Genomic DNA, 14,110 nt, shown 5'->3' with positions numbered 1-14,110 from the left:
ACCCATCTCTGTGTCCTTCTCTCTCTCTCTGGCACTCTCTCTCTGTGACCCTCTCCCTCTCTCTCTGTTTCTCTCTCTCTCTCGCTGTCGCTGTCCCGTTCGCTGTCTCTCACTCTCTCCCTATCTGTGTTCCTCTCTCTCTCTGTCCCTCTCTCTCTCTCCCTGTCCCTCTCTCGCTGCTTCTTTGTCCCTCATTCTCTGTCTCTCTCTCTCTGTCCCGCTCTATGTCTCTCTGTCCCTCTCTCTCTCTCTCTGTACCTCTGTCTCTCTGTCCCTCTCTCTCACTGAGTCCCTCTCTCTCTGTGTCTCTCTCACTGTGTCCCTCACTCTCTCACTGTGACCCTCTGTCACTCTCTGTCCCTCTCTCTCTTTGTCCCCCCTCGCTCTCTGTCATGCTCTCTCTCTGTCCATCTCTCTCTCTCTGTCACTTTCTCCCTCTCTCTGTCCCTCACACTCTGTATCCCTCTCTGTCTCTGTCCCTCCCTCACTTTCCATTTCTCTCTCTCTGTCTCTCTCTCTCTCCCTCTCTCTCTCTGTCCCTCATTGTCTCTGCCCCTCGCTCTCTGTGTTCCTCTTTTTCTCTCTGTCCCCCCCTCTCTCTCTCTGCTCTCCTCTCTCTCTGTCCCTCTCTCTGTTTCCCTCTCCCACTCTGTCCCTTTCTCCCTCTCTCTGACCCTCACTCTCTGTGTCCCTCTCTGTCTCTGTCCCTCCCTCTCTGTCCGTTTCTCTCCCTCTGTCCCTCATTGTCTTAACCCGTCGCTCTCTGTGTCCCTCTTTGTCTCTCTCTGTGTCGCCCTTTGTCTCTCTGTCCCTCTCTCTCTGTCCCTCTCTCTCTGTGTCTCTGTCTCTCTCTCTTTCTCTGTGTTTCTCACTCTCACTGTGTCCATCTCTCTCTCACACTGTGTCCCTCTCTCTCTCTCTCTCTGTCCCCCCCTCTCTCTCTGTCCCCCCCCTCTCTCTGTCCCCCCCCTCTCTCTGTCCCCCCCCCTCTCTCTGTCCCCCCCCTCTCTCTCTTCCCCCCCCCCCCCCCTCTCTCTGTCTCTCTCTCTGTCCCTCTATCATTCGGTCTTTCTGTACGTCTCTCTCTCTTACTCTTTCAGACCTTCTCTCTCTGTCTCTCTGTCTCTCTCTCTCACTGTCTTTCTGTCCCTCGGTCTCTCTGTCCCTCTTTCTCTGTCTACCTCTCTCTCTGTCCCACTGTCACTCTGTTTCTCTCTCTCACTCTCTGTTTCTCTGTCCCTCTTTCTCTGTGTGTCTCACTGTCCTCCCCTTCTCTTTCTTTATCCCTCACTCTCACTGAGTCCCTCTCTCGCTCTGTCCTTATCTCTCTCTGTCCCTCTGTCACTCTCTCTCTCTTCTCTGTGTCTCTCTCACTGTGTCCCTCTCTCTTTGTCCCCACTCTCTCTCTGTCCTTCTCTCTCTCTGTCCCTCTCTCTGTGTGTCCCTCTCACTCTCTGTCACTTTCTCCCTCTCTCTGTCCCTCACTCTCTGTGTCCCTCTCTGTCTCTGTCCCACCCTCGCTTTCCATTTCTCTCTCTCTGTCTCTCTGACCCTCTCTCTGTCTCTCTGACCCTCTCTCTGTCTCTCTCTCTCTGTGTCCCTCTCTCTCTCTGTCCCACTTTCTCTGTCTACCTCTCTCTCTGTCCCACAGTCACTCTGTTTCTCACTCTCTCTCTGTTTCTCAGCCCCTCTTTCTCTGTGTGTCTCACTGACCCCCTTCACTTTCTATATCCCCCTCTCTCACTGAGTCCCCTCTCTCTCTGTCCTTATCTCTCTGTGTCTCTCTGTCACTCTCTCTCTTCTCTGTGTCTCTCTCACTGTGTCCCTCTCTCTCTTTGTCCCTCCTCTCTCTCTGTCCTCCTCTCTCTCTGTGTCCCTCTCACTCAAAGTCACTTTCTCCATCTCTCTGTCCCTCACTCACTGTGTCCCTCTCTGTCTCTGTCCCACCCTTGCTTTCCATTTCTCTCTCTCTGTCCCTCTCTTTCTCTTTCTGTGTCCCGCTGTCTCTCTGTTCCTCGGACTCTCAGTCTCCCTCTCACACACTCTCTCTCTGTGCCTCTGTCTCTCTCTGTCCCTCTATCATTCGGTCTCTCTGTCCCTGTTTCTCTGTCTACTTCTCTCTCACTGTCCCTCTGTCACTTTGTCTCTCTGTCTCTCTCTCTCACTCTGTGTGTGTCTCTCTGTCCCTGTTTTTCTGTCCCTCTCTTTCTGTGTCTCACTGTCCCCCCCTCTCTCGCAGAGTCCCTCTCTCTCTCTGTCCTTCTCTGTGTCTCTCTGTCCCTCTCTCTCTACCAAGTCTCTCTCTCTCTCTCTCACCTTGTCCCTCTCTCTCTCATTGTGTCCCTCTGTCACTCTCTGTCCCTCTCACTCGCTGTCTCTGTCGCTCTCTCTCTGTGTCTCTCGGTCTTGCTCTCTCTCGGACCCTCTGTCTCTCTCTCTCTGTTCGCCTCTCGCTCTCTGCCCCCTCTGTCTCTCTGTCCCCCTCTCTCTGTTTCCCTCTGTCTCTTTCTCTGTGTTCCTCTCACTCTCTGTCCCTTTCCCCCTCACTGCGTCCCTCTCAATCTGTGTCCCTCTCTGTCTCTTTCCCTATGTCTGTGTCCCTCTCTGTGTTCCTCTCTCTCGCTGTGTTCCTCTCTCTCGCTGTGACCCTCTCTCTCTGTGTCCCTCTCTCTGTCCCTCTCTCTCTCTGTCCCTCGCATCACTGTGACCCTCTCTCTCTGTGACCCTCTCTCTCACTCTGTCCCTCTCTCTGTCCCTGTCCCTCTCTCTCTCTCTGCCCCACACCCATCTCTGTGTCCCTCTCTCTCTCTCTGGCAATCTCTCTCTGTGACCCTCTCCCTCTCTCTCTGTTTCTCTCTCTCTCTCGCTGTCGCTGTCCCGTTCGCTGTCTCTCACTCTCTCCCTATCTGTGTTCCTCTCTCTCTCTGTCCCTCTCTCTCTCTCCCTGTCCCTCTCTCGCTGCTTCTTTGTCCCTCATTCTCTGTCTCTCTCTCTCTGTCCCGCTCTATGTCTCTCTGTCCCTCTCTCTCTCTCTCTGTACCTCTGTCTCTCTGTCCCTCTCTCTCACTGAGTCCCTCTCTCTGTGTGTCTCTCTCACTATGTCCCTCACTCTCTCACTGTGACCCTCTGTCCCTCTCTCTCTTTTTCCCCCCTCGCTCTCTGTCCTCTTCTCTCTCTGTCCATCTCTCTCTCTGTCACTTTCTCCCTCTCTCTGACCCTCACACTCTGTATCCCTCTCTGTCTCTGTCCCTCCCTCACTTTCCATTTCTCTCTCTCTCCCTCTCTCTCTCTCTCTCCCTCTCTCTCACTGTCCCTCATTGTCTCTGCCCCTCGCTCTCTGTGTTCCTCTTTTTCTCTCTATCCCCCTCTCTCTCTGTCCCCCCCTCTCTCTCTCCTCTCTCTGTCCCTCTGTCTGTGTCCCTCTCCCACTCTGTCCCTTTCTCCCTCTCTCTGACCCTCACTCTCTGTGTCCCTCTCTGTCTCTGTCCCTCCCTCTCTGTTCGTTTCTCTCCCTCTGTCCCTCATTGTCTTAACCCGTCGCTCTCTGTGTCCCTCTTTGTCTCTCTCTGTGTCCCTCTTTGTCTCTCTGTCCCTCTCTCTCTGTCCCTCTCTCTGTCCCTGTCCCTCTCTCTCTCTCTGCCCCTCACCCATCTCCGTGTCCCTCTCTCTCTCTCTGTCACTCTCTCTCTGTGACCCTCTCCCTCTCTCTGTTGCTCTCTCTCTCTCTGTCCCTCTCTCTCTGTCGCTGTCCCGTTCACTCTCTCTCACTCTCTCCCTATCTGTGTTCCTCTCTCTCTCTGTCCCTCTCTCTCTCCCTGTCCTACTCTCGCTGCCTCTGTGTCCCTCATTCTCTCCCTCTCTCTCTCTGTCCCGCTCTATGTCTCTCTGTCCCTCTCTCGTTCTCTCTCTCTGTCACTCTCTCTCTGTCCCTCGGTCTCTCTGTTCCTCTTTCTCTGTCTACCTCGCTTTCTCTGTCACTCTGTCTCTCTGTCGCTCTCCCTCTCTCTCTCTCTCTGTCCCTCGGTCTCTCTCTGCCCCTCGTTCTCTGTCTACCTCTCTCTCTCTCTCTCTCACTCTCTCTCTCTCTCTCTCTCTCTCTCTCTTTCTCTGTCCCTCTCTCTCTCAGTGTCTCTCTGTCCCTCTGTTTCTCTCTCTGTCTCTCTGTCTCTTTGTCCCTCTCTCTCTCTCTGTGTCTCACTGTCCCCCTTTCTCTTTCTCTGTGTCTCACTGTCCCCTTTCTCTTTCTATGCCCCTCTCTCTCTCACTGAGACCCTCTCTCTCTCTGTCCCTCTCTCTGTGTGTCTCTGTCTCTCTCTCTCTTTGTCTGTGTTTCTCACTCTCACTGTGTCCATCTCTCTCACACACTGTGTCCCTCTCTCTCTCTCTCTGTCACTCTCTCTCTCTCTCTGTCCCCCCTCTCTCTCTCTGCCCCCCCTCTCTCTGTCCCCCCCTCTCTCTCTGTCCCCCCCCCTCTCTCTGTCCCCCCCCCCCTCTCTCTCTCTCTCTGTCCCTCTATCATTCGTTCTCTCTGTACGTCTCTCTCTCTTACTCTTTCAGACCTTCTCTCTCTGTCTCTCTCTCACTGTCTTTCTGTCCCTCGGTCTCTCTGTCCCTCTTTCTCTGTCTACCTCTCTCTCTGTCCCACTGTCACTCTGTTTCTCTCTCTCACTCTCTGTTTCTCTGTCCCTCTTTCTCTGTGTGTCTCACTGTCCTCCCCTTCTCTTTCTTTATCCCTCACTCTCACTGAGTCCCTCTCTCGCTCTGTCCTTATCTCTCTGTGTCCCTCTTTCACTCTCTCTCTCTTCTCTGTGTCTCTCTCACTGTGTCCCTCTCTCTTTGTCCCCACTCTCTCTCTGTCCTTCTCTCTCTCTGTCCCTCTCTCTGTGTGTCCCTCTCACTCTCTGTCACTTTCTCCCTCTCTCTGTCCCTCACTCTCTGTGTCCCTCTCTGTCTCTGTCCCACCCTCGCTTTCCATTTCTATCTCTCTGTCCCACTCTCTCTCTGTCTCTCACTCTCTGTCACTTTCTCCCTCTCTGTGTACCTCTCTCTGTCCCTCTCACTCTCTGTCCCTCTCTCTCTCTGTGACACACTCTCATTCTCTCTGTGTGACCCTCTCTCTCTGTCCCTATCTTTATCTGTCCCTCTCTCTCTCTCTGTGACCACCTCTCTCTCTCTGTCTCTCTCTGTCCCTCTCTCTCTGTGTCTCTCTGTCTCTCTCACTTTTTCTCTGTTTCTCTCTCTCTCTCGCTGTCGCTGTCCCGTTCGCTGTCTCTCACTCTCTCCCTATCTGTGTTCCTCTCTCTCTCTCTGTCCCTCTCTCTCTCTCCCTGTCCCTCTCTCGCTGCTTCTTTGTCCCTCATTCTCTGTCTCTCTCTCTCTGTACCTCTGTCTCTCTGTCCCTCTCTCTTTCTCTCTCAGTCTCTCTGTCCCTCTCTCGTTCTCTTTCTCTGTCACTCTCTCTATCTGTCCCCCTTTCTCTGTCTACCTCTCACTCCCTGTCACTCTGACTCTCTGTCGCTCTCCCTCTCTCTTTCTGTGTCCCTCTGTCTCTCTGTCCTTCTCTCTCTATCTCTATGTCCTTCCCTCTTTCTGACCCTCGGCCTCTCACTGCCCCTCTTTCTCTGTCTACCTCTCTCTCTCTGTCCCTCTGTCACTCTGTCTCACTCTCTCTCTCGGTGTCTCTCTGTCCCTCTGTTTCTCTCTCCCTCTCTGTCTCTCTGTCCCTTTCTCTCTATGTGTCTCACTGTCACACTTTCTCTTTCTATGTCCCTCTCTCTCTCACTGAGACCCTCTCTCTCTCTGTCCCTCGTTCTGTCCCTGTCCCTCTCTCTCTTCTGCCCTTACCCATTTCTGTATCCCTCTCTGTCTCTCCGTCCCTCTCTCTCTCTTTCTGTGTCCCTCTGTCTCTTTGCCCTTCTCTCTTTCTGTCCCTCGTCCTCTCAGTGCACCTCTTTCTCTGTCTACCTCTCTCTCTCTCTGTCCCTCTGTCACTCTGTCTCTCTCTCTCGTTGTCTCTCTGTCCCTCTGTTTCTCTCTCACACTCTCTCTGTCTCTCTCTCCCTCTCTCTCTCTCTGTCTCACTGTCCCCCTTTCTCTTTCTATGTCCCTCTCTCTCTCACTGAGACCCTCTCTCTCTGTGTCTCTCTGTCCCTCTCTCTCTCTGTCCCTCGGTCTCTAGCTCTCTCTCTCTCACTCTCTCTCTCTCTCTCTCTCTCTCTCTCTCTGTCCATCTGTCCCTCTCTCTCTCTCTCTCGGCCCCTCTGTCTCTAACTCTCTGATCTCTCTGTTCCTCTCTCTCTTTCTATGTCCCCCTATCTCTCACAGTGTCCCACTCTCTCTGTCCCTCTCTCTGTCTCCCTGTCCCTCTCACTCGCTGTCTACCTGTCCCTCATTCTCTGTCTCTCTGTCCCACACACCCTCTGTTCCTTTCTCTCTCTCTGTCCCACTCTCTCTCTGTCCCCCTCTCCGTCTGGCCCCCAATGTCTCTCTGTCCCTCTGTCACTCTCTCTATGTTCCTCTCAATCTCTGTCCCTTTCTCTCTCATGGTGTCCCTCTCAATCTGAGTCCCTCTCTGTCACTGTTCTTCTCTCTCTGTCCCTGTCTCTCTGTATCCATCTCTCTCTCTGTCACCCTTTCTCTCTCTCTGTCCCTCTATCTCTCTCTGTGTGTCCCTCTCTCCCTCTCTGGCTCTCTTTCCCTCCCTCTCTGTCTTTCTGTCGCTATCCCTCTCTCTTTCTGTGTCCCTCGGTCTCTCTGTCCCCCCCCTCTCTCTCTCTCTCTCTGTCCTTCTCTCCCTCTCTATCTCTCTGTCGCTCTCCCTCTCTCTTTCTGTGTCCCTCTGTCTCTCTGTCCCTCGTTCTCTCAGTCTCCTTCTCTCACTCTCTCTCTCTCTCTCTGTCCCTCTGTCTCTCTGTCCGTCTATCATTCGGTCTTTCTGTCCCTCACTCGCTCTTAGGCTCTCTGCACCTCTCTCTGACTCTCTGTCCCTCTCTCTCTCTGTCCCTCGGTCTCTCTGTCCCTCTTTCTCTGTCTACCTCTCACTCTATGTCTCTCTGTCCCTCTGTTTCTCTGTCCCTCTCTCTCTCTGTGTCTCACTGTCCCCCTCTCTCTTTCTATGTCTCTCTCTCTCTCACTGAGCCCCTTTCTCTCTCTGTCCTTCTCTCTCTGTGTCTCTCTGTCCCTCTCTCTCTCTTCTCTGTGTGTCTCTCTCTCACTGTGTCCATCTTTCTCTCACTGTGTCCCCCTCTCTCTCTCTGTCCCCCCCTCTCTCTCTCTCTGTCCCCCTCTCTTTCTCTCTCTGTACCTCTCTCTCTCTCTCTCTCTCTGTCCCCCCCCTCTCTCTCTCTCTGTCCCCCTCTCTCTCTCTGTCCTCGTCTCTCTCTCTCTGTCCTCGTCTCTCTCTCTCTCTCTGTCCTCGTCTCTCTCTCTCTCTGTCCTCTCCTCTCTCTCTCTGTCCTCTTCTCTCTCTCTCTCTCTGTCCTCCTCTCTCTCTCTCTCTGTCCTCCTCTCTCTCTCTCTCTGTCTCTTTCTCCCTCTCTCAGTCGCTCATTCTCTGTGTCCCTCTCTGTCTATGTCCCTCCCTCGCTTTCCCTTTCTCTCTCCTTGTCTCTCTGTCCGTCTCTCTCTGTCACCATCGTCTCTGCCCCTCGCTCTCTGTGTCCCTCTTTGTCTCTCTGTCCCTCTCTCTCTGTCTTTCTCTCTCTCTATCCCTGTCCCTCTCTCTGTTCGTCCCTCTCCCCTCTCTGTCCGTCTCCCTCTCTCTGTTGCCCTCTCTGCCTATCTATCTCTCGGTCCCTCTTTCTCTGTCTCTCTGTCGCTCTCCCTGTCTCATTCTGTGTCCATCTGTCTCTCTGTTTCTCTCTCTCTCTCTCTCTCTCTCTCTCTCTCTCTCTCTCTGTCTCTATGTCCCTCCGTCTCTCAGTCTCTCTCTCTCCCTCTCTCTTCTCTCTCTCTTTCTATCCCTCTATCACTCTGTCCCTCTATTACTCTGTCTCCCGGTCCCCCTCTCTCTCTGTCCCTCTCCCTCTCTCTCTCTTTCTGTCACTCTGTCCCTCTCTCTCTGTCCCTCTCTCTCTCTATGTCCCTCTCTCTCTCTATCCCTCTCTATATCTGTGTCTCTCTGTCCCCGTCTCTCTTTCCATGTCCCTCTCTCTCTCACTGTGTCCCTCTCTGTCTCTGTCCCTCTCTCGCTGTCTCTCTGTCCGTCTCACTTTGTTCCTCTCTCTCTCACTGTCCCCCTCACTCTTTCTGCCCCCCCCCTCTGTATATCTCCATATTTATCCCCCACTCTCTGTGTTCCATTCACTCTCTGTCTCTCTCCGTCTCTCTCTCTCTCCGTCTCTCTCTCTCCCCCCAGGTCCCTCTGTCCCTTTAGAACATAGAACAATACAGCACAGAACAGGCCCTTCGGCCCACGATGTTGTTCTGAACTTCTATCCTAGATTAAGCACCCATCCATGTACCTATCCAAATGCCGCTTAAAGGTCACCAATGATTCTGACTCTACCACTCCCACGGGCAGCGCATTCCATGCCCCCACCACTCTCTGGGTAAAGTACCCAACCCTGACATCTTCCCTATACCTACCACCCTTCACCTTAAATTTATGTCCCCTTGTAACACTCTGTTGTACCCGGGGAAAAAGTTTCTGACTGTCTACTCTATCTATTCCTCTGATCATCTTATAAACCTCTATCAAGTCATCCCTCATCCTTCGCCGTTCCAACGAGAAAAGGCCGAGAACTCTCAACCTATCTTCGTATGACCTATTCTCCATTCCAGGCAACATCCTAGTAAATCTCTGCACCCTCTCCAAAGCTTCCACATCTTTCCTAAAGTGAGGCGACCAGAACTGCACACAGTACTCCAACTGTGGCCTAACCAAAGTCCTGTACAGCTGCAACATCACTTCACGACTCTTGAATTCAATCCCTCTGCTAATGAACGATAATACTCCATAGGCCTTCTTACAAGCTCTATCCACCTGAGTGGCAACTTTCAAAGATCTATGTACATAGACCCCAAGATCCCTCTGTTCCTCCACCTGACTAAGAACCCTACCATTAACCCTGTATTCCGCATTCTTATTTGTTCTTCCAAAATGGACAACCTCACACTTGGCAGGGTTGAATCCATCTGCCACTCCTCAGCCCAGCTCTGCATCATATCTAAGTCCCTTTGCAAACGACAAATGCCCTCCTCACTGTCCACAACTCCACCTATCTTCGTATCATCTGCAAATTTACTGACCCACCCTTCGACTCCCTCATCCAAGTCATTAATAAAAATTACAAACAGCAGAGGACCCAGAACTGATCCCTGCGGAACTCTACTTGTAACTGGGCTCCAGGCTGAATATTTACCATCTACAACCACTCTCTGACTTCGACCGGTTAGCCAATTTTCTATCCAATTGGACAAATTTCCCTCTATCCCATGCCTCCTGACTTTCCGCATAAGCCTACCATGGGGAACCTTATCAAATGCCTTACTAAAATCCATGTACACTACATCCACTACTCTACCCTCATCCACATGCTTGGTCACGTCCTCGAAGAATTCAATAAGACTTGTAAGGCAAGACCTACCCTTCACAAATCCGTGCTGGCTGTCCCTAATCAAGCAGTGTCATTCCAGATACTCATAAATCCTATCCCTCAGTACCCTTTCCATTACTTTGCCTACCACAGAAGTAATACTAACTGGCCTGTAATTCCCGGGGTTATCCCTATTCCCTTTTTTGAACAGGGGCACAACATTCGATACTCTCCAATCCCCTGGTACCACCCCCGTTGACAGTGAAGACGAGAAGATCACTGCCAACGGTACTGCAATTTCCTCTCTTGCTTCCCACATAATCCTAGGATATATCCCGTCAGGCCCGGGGGACTTGTCTATCCTCAAGTTGTTCAAAATGTCCAACACATCTTCCTTCCTAACAAGTATCTCTTCTAGCTTACCAGTCCGTTTCACACTCTCCTCTTCAACAATACGGTCCCTCTCGTTCGTAACTACTGAAGAGAAGTACTTGTTCAAGACCTCTCCTATCTCTTCCGACTCAATACACAATCTCCCACTACTGTCCTTGATCGGACCTACCCTCTTTCTCGTCATTCTCAGGTTTCTCACATACGCATTAAATGCCTTGGGGTTATCCTTGATCCTATCCGCCAAGGATTTTTCATGCCCTCTCTTAGCTCTCCTAATCCCTTTCTTCAGGTCCCTTCTGGCTATCCAGTATCCCTCCACTGCTCTGTCTGAACCCTGTTTCCTCAACCTTATGTAAGCCTCCTTCTTCCTCTTTACTAGACATTCAACCTCCCTCGTCAACCAAGGCTCCCTCACACGAACATTTCTTTCCTGCCTGATAGGTACATACATATCAAGGACACGTCGTATATGGTCCTTGAAAAAGTTCCACATTTCCACCACATCCTTCCCTGACAGCCTATGCTCCCAACGTATGCTCCTCAAATCCTGTCTTACAGCATCGTAATTTCCCTTCCCCCAATTGTAAAATCTACCTTGTTGTGCGCACCTATCTCTCTCCATAACCAAGGTGAAAGTCACAGAATTGTGGTCACCATCACCAAAATGTTCACCCACTAACAAGCCCATCACTTGTCCCGGTTCATGACCGAGCACCAAATCCAATATGGCCTCTCCTCTGGTTGGACAATCTACATACTGCGTTAGAAAAGCTTCCTGGACACACTGCACAAACACCGCCCCATCCAATCTACTTGATCTAAAGAGCTTCCAATCAATATTTTGGAAGTTCAAGTCGCCCATGACTACGACCCTGTAGCTTCTGCACCTTTCCAAAATCTGTTTCCTAATCTGTTCCTCCACATCTCTGCTGCTATTGGGGGGCCTATAATAAACACCCAACAAGGTGACTGCACCTTTCCTATTTCTGACTTCAGCCCATACTACCTCCAGAGGCAGATCTCCCTCATACTTCCTTTCTGCAGCCGTTATACTATTTCTAATTAGCTATGCCACCCCCCTCCTTTTTTACCACCCTCCCTAATCTTACTGAAACATCTGTAACCAGGATCCCCCAACAGCCATTCCTGTCCCTCATCTATCCATGTTTCCGTGATGGCCACAACATCGTAGTCCCAGGTACCGATCCACGCCTTAAGTTCACCCACCTTATTTCTGATACTCCTTGCGTTGAAGTATACGCACTTGAGCCCATCTCTGTGTCGGCAAGTATTCCCTGTCAGTGCTACCTTCTCCACAGCCTCCCTACAGTCTTGGACATCCTGACACACAGATAGCCTACTTGCTGGACTACAAGTCCGAATCCCATACCCCTGCCAAATTAGTTTAAACCCCCCCGAAGAGTGGTAGCAAACCTACCCCCCAGGATATTGGTGCCCTTCTGGTTCAGGTGCAATCCGTCCAGTTTGTACAGGTCCCACCTTCCCCAGAATGCAGTACAATTGTCCAAATACCTGAAGCCCTCCCTCCTACACCATCCTTGCAGCCACGTGTTCAACTGCACTCTCTCCCTATTCTTTGCCTCACTGTCACGTGGCACCGGCAACAATCCAGAGATGATGACTCTGTCTGTCCTAGCTTTTAGCTTCCAGCCTAACTCCCTGAGCTCTTGAATGACCTCCCCCCCCCTCTTCCTACCTATGTCATTGGTGCCAATGTGTACCACGACTTCTGGCTGCACACCCTCCCCCTTAAGGATTCTGAAGACACGATCTGAGATGTCTCGGACCCTGGAACCCGGGAGGCAACAAACCATCCGAGAGTCTCGCCCATGTGCACAGAACCGCCTGTCCGTCCCTCTAACTATAGTGTCTCATATAACTAGCGCTCTCCTCCTCTCCCCCTTTCCCTTCTGAGTCTCAGAGCCAGACCTCACGCCACAGACCCGTTCACTGCAGCTTACACCTGCAAGGCTGTCCCCCCCAACAATTTCCAAAGCTGTATACTTATTTTTTAGGGGAACCCTGCACTGCCTGCTTCTTCCCCTTCCCACCTCTAATTGTTACACACCCAACCTCACTTCCGCCCAGCTCGCGCCGCTGCTCCCACTCAAATGACCGTTGGTGTTAAAGGGTGAGTATTTATACTCACTGTTCTCCTTCCCGGCCGCCCCTCTGCTTGCCGTCACTTCCTCTGCTGCTCCAGCTCTTTCTGTAAAGAGAGAGAGAAAAAAAACCGCTGCCCGCGACAGGTAAGTAATTTTAAAACAAACTGTCTTACCTTAGCTGTAGTCTCCCGGGTTCGCTTTTACACGGCCGCTGCTCCCACTCAAATGCCTTTCTCTCACTGTGTCTCTCTGTCCCTCTCTCTCTTTCTATGTCCCCCTCTCTCTCACTGTGTCTCTCTCTCTGTCCCTCTCTCTCTTTCTGTCCCACTCACTCGCAGTCTCTCTGTCCCTCGCTCCCTGTGTCTCTCTGTCCCACTCTCTCTCTGCACCCTTTCTCTCTCCCCTACTCACTGTGTCCCTGTGTCACTCTCTGTGTTCCTCTCACTCTCTGTCCGTTTCTCCCTCACTGCGTCTCTCAATCTGTGTCCCTCTCTGTCTCTGTCCCTCTCTATCTGTCCCTCTCTCTCTCTGTCCATCTCTCTCTCTGCAACCCTCTCTCTCTCTGTGACCCTTTCTCTCTCTTTGTCCCTCTCTCTCTGTGTCCCTCTCTCACTCTCTCTCTGTGACCCTCTCTCTCTCTGTCTCTCTCTTTCTCTGTCCCCCTCTCTCTCTCTCTCTCTATGACCCTCTACCCCTCTACCTCTCTGACTCTCTCTCTGTCTCTTTGTCCCGCTCTCTCTCTCTGTTCCTCTTTTTTGTCTCTCTGTCCTGTTGTCTCTCTGTCACTCTCCCTCTCTCTCTCTGTGTCCCTCTCACTCTCTGTCCCTTTCACCCTCTCGCTGTCCCTCACTCTCTGTGTCCCTCATCGTCTCTGCCCCTCACTCTCTGTGTCCCTCTTTGCCTCTCTGTCCCTCTCTCTCTGTCTTTCCCTCTCTCTCTGTCCCTCTCTCTGTCCCTCTCCCCCCTCTCTCTGTTTCTCTCTCTCTGTCCCTCTCTGTGTGTGTGTGTGTGGCTCTCTCCCTCTCTGTGTCTCTGTCCCTCTCTCTCTCTGTGTCTCTCTGTCCCTCTCTCTCTTTCTATGTCCCCCCCTCTCTCACTGAGTCCCTCTCTCTGTCCCTCTGTCTCAGTCCCTGTCACTGTCTCTCTGTCCCTCTCTCGCTGTCTCTCTGTCCCACTCTCCCTCTGTCCATCTCTCTCTCTCTGTCCCTGTCTCTCTCTGTCCACCTCTCTCTCTCCGTCCCCCACACTCTGTGTCCCTCTGTCACTCTCTCTGTGTTCCTCTCACTTTCTGTCCTTTTCTCCCTCACTGCGTCCCACTCAATCTGTGTCCCTCTTTCTCTCTCTGTCCCTTGGTCCCTCTGTCCATCTTTCTCTGTCTGTCCCTCTGTCCCTCTGTCCCTCTCTCTCTGGCCCTCTCTCTCTCTGTGTCTCACTGTCCCTCTCTCTCTTTCTATGTCTCTCTCTCCCTCTGAGTCCCTCTCTCTCTCTGTCCTTCTCTCTCTGTGTCTCTCTGTCCCTCTCTCTCTTCTCTGTCTCTCTCTCGCTCTCTCTCTCATTGTGTCCGTCTCTCTCTCTCACTGTGTCCCTCTGTCACCGTCTGTCCCACTCACTGTCTCTGCCCCGCTCTCTCTCTGTCCCTCTCTCTGTGTCCCTCTCACTCTCTGTCCCTTTCTCCCTCTCTCTGACCCTCACTCTCTGTGTCCCTCTCTGTATCTGTCCGTACCTCGCTTTCACTTGCTCTCTCTCTCTCTGTCCCTCTCTGTCGCTTCCCCTCGCTCTGTGTCCCTCTTTGTCTCTCTTTCCCTCTCTCTCTGTCTTTCTCTCTCTCTTTCCCTCTATCTGTCCCTGTCCCTCTCTCTCTGTGCCTTTCCCCTCTCGTGTCCCTCTCTCTCTGTCACTCTCTCTCTCTCTGTCCATCTCTCTCTCTCTCTCTGTCACTCTCTCCCTCTCTCTGTCTGTCGCTCTCTCTCTCAGTCCCTCTCTCTCTGTCCCTCTCCCCTCTGAGTCCCTCACTCTCTCTGTCACTCTCTATCTGTCCGTCTCCCTCTCTATCTC

The sequence above is a fragment of the Chiloscyllium punctatum genome, chromosome 21 (genome assembly GCF_047496795.1).
Source record: "Chiloscyllium punctatum isolate Juve2018m chromosome 21, sChiPun1.3, whole genome shotgun sequence".
Classification (NCBI taxonomy): domain Eukaryota; kingdom Metazoa; phylum Chordata; class Chondrichthyes; order Orectolobiformes; family Hemiscylliidae; genus Chiloscyllium; species Chiloscyllium punctatum.
This window is presented reverse-complemented; position numbering follows the sequence as displayed.